This window comes from Lactuca saligna, chromosome 8 (assembly GCF_052625555.1).
Source record: "Lactuca saligna cultivar CGN05327 chromosome 8, ASM5262555v1, whole genome shotgun sequence".
NCBI lineage: Eukaryota > Viridiplantae > Streptophyta > Magnoliopsida > Asterales > Asteraceae > Lactuca > Lactuca saligna.
Window position 1 is genome coordinate 67,724,639 of NC_136424.1, and position 10,570 is coordinate 67,735,208.

The window sequence follows — 10,570 nt, forward strand, 5'->3', positions numbered from 1 at the left end:
CTCGTAGATTGCTAGCTCTCATCATAATCTCACTTTTTTGAAAGTCACTTAGATTTTTGCAAGTATAAATACGGTGTGACATCCCATATTTTTCAGAACCAAATAATTTTCTTTCTTTATGCTCTCAAAACCACGTTGTCTTTGTTTGTGGAAAGTGTCCCAGTTTAATAAAACATTTTGACTACAGACATTGTTTCAAAATACCAAAAACCATAAGGTTGTCATAATCAATACATAACATAAATTACATAAAAAAGATATATCGGTTCTAAATAGGGGTGAGCATATTAACCGAAAAATCGAACCATAACCAAATTAACTAATATAACCGAACCATTACCAAAAGATATGGTGCGGTTTCTAATTTTGATTAACCAAATACATATGGTTCGGTTATGGTTTTCATCCAAAACCGAACCATTATTAATCGAATCGAACAAATAATATTAATAAATATTTTTAATATAATATATTATTAAATACTCCTCCATCGTCCATCACATATTTATTATCAACTTTTTACTTTTTTCGTATTTATTCTTCAATTTTGACCTTAATTATTTTTGTTTTTGATATATAATACTTAAGGCAGAATATATGAATGAATTGTGTTTTAAATATCTTTTCATTGTCATAAGTTTCATCAAGTAACTTATAACACAAATAAAAATATTTAAGGTCAAAGTTAATAATAAATACTTCAAAAGTCAAAAGTGGACAATAAATATAGGACGGAGTGAGTATAATGTATGTAATATATTGAGAATTGAAATTTTAAAGGGAAATTACTTGGAATTAGATATGATAAGTAATCTTCTATCAATATAGTTATATATACAAAATCACTCATTTTTTATAACAATTGATTTATGTTTTTCAATTTTTATAGAAAAATATTTTTATTTTTATGTCATTTTTGGACCATTATGGTTAGCCGATATTAACCATTAACCGACTAAAACCATTATCTAAAACCAATATTAACCGTTACCCAATGGTTATTGAAATACATTAACCAATTGTAATGGTTATGGTTCGATTTTGACTAATAACCGAATCAAACCGCCTCATACACACCCATAGTCCTAAATAATATTGCAAGTTATCTCTTATTAACGCAACATCCTAATAAAGTCCCATCAGCCTTAGCACTGCTACTTATGATGCATATAAGTTAAGTGGGTCGGGTTTGGGAAACTAGTGAGACACGTAGATTTTCAATCCCACAATATTATTATGGTAAACTAATTGTTACTAAACAATATAGATATACAATCCAACGTAAATATTTATAAGACAATATACCCTTTACCCTTAGATACCCAACCTGTCTATTCTCACACGTTGATCCTATAACAATGATCCTATGGAATCTATCCCAGTGCATCACTGTAAACAACGATTAGAGTGTAGACTATACTGCTTCGGGGATTCCTTGGCCATCGTAAGCCAAAAAGGCAACCATGAGGGGGATAGAGTACAAAATGTCGGATTAAGTGTCTAAGGTCTTAACTAAATTGACAAATTTTAGTGAATAAAAGTAAAGTCATTTTGGGTTGCCCTCATAACCAGGAAAATAGCTAGGATTGATATTAAGAGAGATATAATTAATTTGTTAATATAGTATATATGATTGATATATTAATTAGAAATAGTTAATAATTAATCAAGAATTAATCATAATTAATTGGAGTTAATTTTGGGTTAATTAGATTTAATTAAGGGTGCAATGGTTGAACTACAATTGTTCAATAGTTGAGCAAGGAAGGAAATTCTAGATCTTTCCCTTGTTATGGACGGTTTAAGAAGCTAAAGGAAGAGTTCTGGAAGCCTCGTGGATCAGATAAGGAAACAAAATTTGAATCAGATTAAAATACTATTATTTTAATATTCAAATATAGGATTTTAGGGTTATTTGGCAGCTATATAAAGGGTCATAACCCTTTGCAAAATTGACCCCTTTCCCTATACAGGAAGAAATTAGATTTATCCCTCTCCCTCTCTCCATATTTCGATCCTAGGGTTTCCTAGAGTTTAGGTGTGACACATTATTGGAGCTGGCTTTCTAATGTTTTCTAAAAGAGAGCTTCTTGCATTATTCAATTGTTGCACAAGGTATGATTCTAAACTAGTCATTTTCAGTTTTATAGGTTAGTTGTTGTTTCATAACGTATGTTGTTATAACTAGAGAAAATGCAATAGTGTTCTAGGTTACATGTACCCATAAAAGTTTATGTTAAAATCCACTATGCAAATTCTTTTGTTGTAACCTAGAAAACCAATTAATGGTATCATAGTGTAACACCCGGTTTTCATGTATGATTTTTATGCTTTAATCTTATAATTTTTGGTGGCCACGACATGGTGGGGAAGATCACCACGATGTGGCAATGCCTTTTGATTTGTAGTCACTTTTTATGTGACAATGATGTAGTCATGTGTTGGTCACGACGTAGTGACGTCTAGAGCTCAAAACCCTAGATTTCGGGCCTTATGCCATATTTAATAAAAGTGATGGATGAGGTTTCATCCACCCTCAGCCTCAATCACCTCTAAGTGCCTTGAAGCAGAACTTAATCCATTCACCTCCATTTTTAAGCCTCTTCGTGGTATTGTTGGTCTTTTGAATGAAGAAAGAAGTATTGTGAAGGATCAACAAGCTAGCATCATTCTAGCCTCCCTGAGCATATCTTGGACCTTTGTAAGTCTTAATGCTCATATCTTTGATCTACCTTTCTAGATCAAAGTTTTGAAGCATATTTCTTTTGTTTGAGCTGGTTTGAATGGATGGATTCAATAAAGTTGGCAACTTTATTGATCATTGAGGTCCCAAAAAGGTTAGATGCCCCAGATCTGAAGTGTTAGTTTTGGCGTAATCGAACCTTGTTGGACATGCTTCGTTCCATGATGAGTTGAGCTTCACTTCTGATATCGTTATGGGGGTATGCCTTAGAGACTGGCGCCTATATACTTAATCTAGTTCCAACAAAGAAGGTTACCGAAACACATCACGAGATGTGGACATGGAAGGTTCCCTTGTTGGCACATATTAAGGTTTGGGGTTGTGAAGATTTCGTTAGAAGAGAGACTAACGACAAGCTTGAACCTCGAAGTGTGACATCCCTAAATTCACGGTCATTTTAAAAAAAATTATTTATGCTTATTTTAAAATCAGAGTAACCTTTTAAAGAATAATATTGCGGAATTTGTTCCCAGAAAACATGATAAGTATATTATCAAAGCATTTCCAAAGAAATGTATTTTGTTTATATTAAAACTTTAGGATGTCATCGTCAATATAGAAACATAAGCATAAACAGACCTCACATTCATTTACACTAATGATTTAAATCTTCGTTAATCTCTCAGTGTAATATAGTTTTCGTATCGACACCTGTGATACAAATATATTCAGTGGGTCAGGTTCGGAAACCCGGTGAGTACATAGAGTTTTCAACTCATAATAATATAATTATTATGTTTAATCATTAAACAATTAACCTAATTACCCATACCCATTATCTTCATTTAATCTTCCCTAAAGATTTTATCCTAAGGGTCATCTCCTATATCATATTTACCTCTCATCTCCTTACATCTCATTTCCTTATGATATGTGGATATTTAGCTATATATTTAGTATATATTTTTATTATTTATTGGCTAATTTATTGAAATTTGTGGACAAAAGGTACTTAATTATGTTCAAATTGTATTTTCAGTCCAAAAGATGTGCTCGGAAGCAAAAGGAAGCATGAGATACAATCGGAAGCTCGGGTTGAAGAAAGAAGAAAAAGAGCCAAAATCCTGAAGGACTCAGCGAGTCTGAACGTCTACTCAACGAGTACCCATGAATGTTCTCGAAGCAAACACAAAGTCCTTGTCGTACACAAATTCCACAAAAGGGACTCGGTGATTCGGTTACCTACTCGACAAGTCGAACCTGTTTTTTGAAATCTATAAATAGAATCCACATTCCCGAATTCAAACTTTCTCTGGAATCCTTGGGGAAGTATTTTGCGGCTAGGAAGGCAGATGAAGCTCTGGAAATCGTGAGAGAAACCCTAATCTTCAATTCTAAGGAGAATTAAGGCAACACAAGTTTTACTCTTTACTTTATTCTTTAATTGAACCATGTGTGCATTGTTAAACTTCGATTTTGATTTGTCTTTTACAGTAATGATGAACTAAAACCTTAAAGTTTCTGTTTAGGGTAGATAAATTTACAACTATGGATTGAATTATGGTTGGATTAATTGTTTATTGTTGAATTATGTTTAATTAAGCTTGTTAAAGAACTTTATACATTAACCACAACTATTTTCTATTAACTGACAAGTAATTAAGCTGCATGAAAATCTCTTAATTGCTTACCTCATGTGATTTATGTGAAAACATTATTATGTGCCTAGGAATAGCGAATATGAAACTAGGGTTAACTAGAAAATGGGTAAATTAATGTGTGAGCTTGTGTGATAAACCATCAACAAAGGTTAATTAAATTATTAATTTGATTAGCTAATTACAAGTCTTATTTAAACTGAATAAATAAACTAGGAAATTCATTAGTTTAATCACTTGATCACTACTTAAATTATTTTGTCTTCTAAGGATTGATAATAGCGAATGTGAATCTAATCACCCTAATTGGTAGCCAATAACAATTAATCCATTGCACTCGCCATAAAATCAACCATATGAGTAAACGTATCGAACCTAAACAGAATCCTTTTTATTATTGAATTTAGTTGGTTTTTACTTGTTTTAGCTTTCAATTACTTAATTTGCATGTTAGTTAGTTTGTTAAGTTTCTAGTATTGTAAAACTAGAGAAAACCTTTTACTTTCATTAATTGTTTAGTTAATTCTAGTTATTAGTTTAATTACAGTTCCCTGTGTTCGATACCCTAGTTATACAGTTATACCACCAATTGACAGGTCCACTGCCTTTGTGTGTTTAAATCATATCTTAAAAGTAGAATTAAAACTAGTACATTCATATACACATCACCTTATATGTTTGTTCCTAAGGATCATCGCCTACATCGCATAGACAATACTAATTAGGGGATTACTCCCTCAATATGTGTCTAGTAAGGGTTAGGGTATCATCGCATGAATACGTAGTTACAACATCGCTTGAACTCGTAATTCATAATAGGGGTTAGAGTATCATCACATCAATACGTAGTTACAACATCGCTTGATCTCGTAATTCATCACCTACAGGTTATGAGTTTCTGGTGTTTCCACATGACTATCTAGAATAGTCCGGGATTGCCATCTATACTCTGGTAGATGACTACATCGCCACATTGTCGCTCAAGGTTATGATATCTCCTCTTATCTTACATCACCTATTTATCATCACCTATCTATCATCACCTAATTATCATCACATTACTATCATCACCTATCTCTCATCACCTAATTATCATCACCATTCTATCATCACCTATCTCTCTTTACCTAATTATCATCACATTTCTATCATCACCTATCTCTCATCACATTATTTCATCACACACCAACTATTTCATCTACCCATGTTTTATCCCAACATATTTGTAGATATAAAATATGTATACAGTTTAAATCATCTAAAACATGTATAAAACGTTCATCCAACATAAATATCAGGTAAAAAGATAATATGCGTACATAGCACGTAATATATATAAAATACTTCATATCTATGTAAGATGAAAGTAACCATGCACTCACTTGTAGTGTGCTTTGATAGAATCTAACTAGAAACGGTCAACGGTTCGTGATCGTTGGGCCCAGAAAGTGAAACACCTTCAGTAAACGAGAGAGAGAGAGAGAGAGAGAGAAAAAAGAATTTGGTGTAAGGGATGAAAGGGTCGAACTTGCTATTTATAGGCAGATTTTTGGCCTCTCACGTCGTGAGCCATGGCTGTATCACCCCGTAGCTTCACCGTCTGCGTTTCTAGCTTCAAAAGGTATCTGGATGACTTCTCACGTCGTGAGAATGATATGATTGAAGGGTTTTGAGCATTTTAACACTCCTATGGTGTACATGCAACCCTAGAAACCTTGGATATATGTTTTCTCTAAGATACATGCAAATACTAATTTTCCAAGATTTATATCCTAACTAGCATGTTATGGTGTACTTGAATCATAAAACACTAGTAAAATTACATACCTTTTAGTAGTGGTTGATTGCTTGGAGTTTGAGAGCCTAACACCAATAATGTGGATGCCTCAAATGGAAGTCACAAATCACCACAAACTTTGGAAACTTGGGAGAATAGCAATACACTTCTAGAAACCGGCCACACCTTAGTTCTCATACACACTAGTGCCATTTCAAGTGCCAAGGACCCCTTTATATAGTATGGTGGATTAGGGTTACATTCATGTAAACCTTAATACCCATGACCTTTCATTAAGGAAAGCGGTTTTGACATCCATTTTCCATATTTCATAGTCATGAAATGCAACAATGAATAACAGAACCCTAATAAACTTAATCTTGGCCACTGGTGCAAAGGTCTCATCATAATCAACTCATGGAGATTGAGAATAACCCTTTGCAACCAGTCGTGCCTTATAAGTGTGTACATTACCGTCCATGTCGGTCTTCTTCTTGAAGATCTATTTGCACCCTACTATCTTACGACCTGGTACATTGTCAACTAAGTTCCAAAGTTGATTGTCATACATGGATTGTATCTCGCTATCCATAGCCTCTTTCCATTTAGCAGACTCAGGGTCTGCCATGGCTTCCTTGTAGTTGTTAGGCTCTTCCATATTTATCAGTCTATTATCACTGATAAGGGTATCACCTTCTGCAGTAATATAGAAACCATAATAATGCTCAGGTACATTCCTAACTCTGGTGGAACGCCTCATAGGTACGGACTCTTCAGTCGGCTCAACAGGAGTTTCCTCCTCAGGTTTAGGGCTAGGGTTTGAGGTTCCTTTACCGCTTGACTCTTGAATTTCTTCAAGGTCAACTTGCCTCCCACTGTCTCCTTGGCTTATGAGTTCTATCTCTCTCTCTCTCTCTCTCTCTCTCTCTCTCTCTCTCTCTCGAAAGACTCATCTTCTTGCTACAAAGACCACATTGTCACTGGGTCTGTAGAAGATATAACCAAAAGATTTATGTGGGTAGCCGATGAAAATATACCTCTCACTTCAAGGTTCGAGCTTGTCGTGAGTCTCGCATCTCATGAAAGCCTCACAACCCCAAACCTTGATGTGGTCTAGATTTGGAACTTTTCTAGTCTACATCTCATGAGATGTTTTGGCAACCTTCTTTGTAGGGACTAGGTTAAGGATATGGGCAGCAGTCTTTAAGGCATACCCCCAAAATGAGATTGGTAGCGAAACTCGACTCATCATGGAACGCACCATGTCCAACAAGGTTCGATTGCGCCTCTCAGCTACACCATTCAACTGTGGTGTTCTGGGAGGTGTCAATTATGAGACTATCCCACATTCCTTAAGATAGTTAAGGAACTCGGTACCAAGATACTCACCACCTCGATCAGATCGAAGCATCTTGATGTTCCTGCCCAACTGATTCTCCACTTCTTGCTTAAACTCTTTGAATTTATCAAAGATTTCCGACTTATGTTTGACTAAGTAGACATATCCATATCTACTAAAATCATCAATAAAAGTCACATAAAAGCGATTAGCATCTCTAGTGGCGGTTCTAAAGGGTCCACACACATTTGTGTGTATGAGATCCAACAAAACTTCACCCCTAGCACAAGTGCTAGTAAAAGGTGACTTTGTCATTTTTCCAAGTAGACAAGATTCACAACTATCATCCGACTTTAGTTCAAATGATTCCAAGACTCCATACATTATTTCCAAGATGACAATGCCATAAAGATGCTTTATATAAGCTAGTGGAAGAATCGATACACAATACATTATTTTCTAAGTTATCTACAACAGATATAATTTCATACACACCGTCACAAGGTAATGCTTTAAAATAAAGAACACTATTATAGAAAGCATCAATACCACCACTTTTATTATCAAAATAAAAGGTGAACCCTTGTTTATACAATGCATGAAAGGAAATAACATTTCTTGCGATTTCTGGCGAATAACAACATTTATTCAAGTGTAATGTAAACCCACTATCTAGTAACAAGGAATAAACTCCAATCTTGGTGACAGGTGAAACTTTCCTATTCGCCATGATTAGGTTTATCTTTCCATGCTCCAAATCCTCACTTCTTCTTAGTCCCTGCAGATGAGAACATATGTGAATTCCACAACTTGTATCAAGGACCCAATACTTAGAGTGAGGTGAGTTATTAGACAATATAGTGTATATACCTGCATGGTTGGGTTTTACTTTCCCATCCTTCAAATCTTGCTGGTACATTGGGCAGTTTCGCTTCCAGTGCGACTTTTCATGGCAATATAAGCATTCAACCTCATTAGGGTTAGCAGAAGGAGTGACAAAACCTTTCTTGGTTTTGCTTGAAGAGTAGCCTTCAAGGGTCTTACCCTTGGTACCCTTAGAAGGGTTCTTTCTCTTCTTACCTTTGCCATGCCCGATTGCCAAGACATTGGCCGTAGTAGGAGTAGGAGTAGTAGTAACACCCAACTTACCCTTAAGACTACTTTTTGTAGTCTTTAAGATTCCTTGAAGTTTACTAAGTTTAACTTCTTCCTTATTCATGTGGTATGTCATTCTAAACTGATCATAACATGAAGGTAAGGAGTGCAAAATGATATCTATTGCTAACTCCTCAGGAAAGTCAACATTCAGTTTCTTCAAGCGATCCACAAACCTTTGCATTTTCTATAAGTGGGTTGTGAGGGACTCATTGTCCTTCATTTGGGTGGTTATCATGGAGGATATTATTTCATACCTCTCTTGACGAGCACTTTGATGGTATCGCTCCATCAAGTCCGTGTGCATCTCAAAAGGGTAATAGTCCTCATAGGAATTTTGGAGCTCAACTGTCATTGTGGCAGTCATGATACATGCTACTTTGGTAGCATCCCTTTCATGTGCTTGAAAAGCAGAAATCTCCTCTGGGGTAGCAGTTGATTCATCAATCTCCTTCAGCTCCCTATCAAGGATATATTCTTTGTCCTCATAGCGAGTGACCATCCTGATGTTTCTGATCCAATCCCTAAAATTGGATCTATCAAAGATGACTCTCCCACAAAGGTTCATGAGAGAGAAGGATCCAATAGGGTTTGAGCCAGAAGCATTGTTTTTGGAAGACATCTGAAATGAAAGAATAAGTTTAGATTAGATTTCAGGATAGTCCTTAATAAAGCACCCAAATGCTATATTAAGGCTAGGACCCAACACAATATTTTATAACTTAGAAGAGGGATGTCGTAATCCAAGCTATAAAATATTTGAAGGTAGGTGAATGATGATTCACCAATTTCCACCATAAAACGGAATAAAGTCTTATTAGATTTTAATTGGTTTATAAATTCCTAGGTTATTTGAGATTCATTGAACATTTCAATGGCATGTTTGAATCTCGAGTGTGCCCTTCAGGTTTTGTGACTGGGATGCCGAGGATCACAAACAAGGTGTGAAGTAACCATGCAAATTACTTGGTACACTTAATGTATTACCCCTCAATCGAAGTGTCGGTTAACCACGCATGCTCCAACGATACTTTGATAAACATTAAGTCACCCTTTGCCTACCTTGATAAGTCCAAGTTAGTGTGCCGATAAACCACACACGCTCCACTAACGACTTAATCAAAGTGCAAAGTGTAACTTCATGGATTAGCACCTTATTCACATTTTCCTAAAGTAACTAAGATTGGGAATTAATAAAAGTTTAGTTACTTTAGTATATTCATAATACTTATTATGAGAGTTATAGTCATTGTTCTACCTTTTCGGCTAATGACCCTCCACCGATTAAGGAAGCGGTGGGTGAGAATAGACACCCATTAAGTTGCCATTTTATAGGCAACAACCTTATACCCCCTTATAGACTGGCTTCGTGAATGAGGCCTATTAATGGTAAAACGACTTTTATCTTATACATATATAATTATTATTCACTTATAATATTATAAAGTATAAGGGTTGAATTTTAATATTTAAAATTCTAAGGGTTGGAACTAAAGTTTTAATTATGACTTTACTTGTTCCAAAACTTGAGGGAAAGTTTTGTAAACTTTCAAAACTTTTCATTTCTCATAACTTATGAGTTTATTAGACTATTAAAATGAAGACTCTTCATTCTCATAACTCTTGTGTTCTTTTAATGGTTTAAATTCAAGTGTGACTCTTGGTTTCTTCATAACTTGAGGACAAGTTATGGACTCCATTAAAACAAATAATGATCAAGAATTAACTAACATAGAGGTTACAAATAATTCCTATGATCATCTAAATTCATAAGTTCAAGAACATGGTTATCAAGAATCTCAAGAATCATAACAAACTTATATAAAACTTGATATTTTTTATAACAATCATTGTAAATGGATTAGCATAAACATTACACCAACTAAAACAAGTTTTGAAACACCAAAAAAGTTTAGGGTAATGTTTCTAGTCCATTTCCAGTAGCATAACTTGAAAAT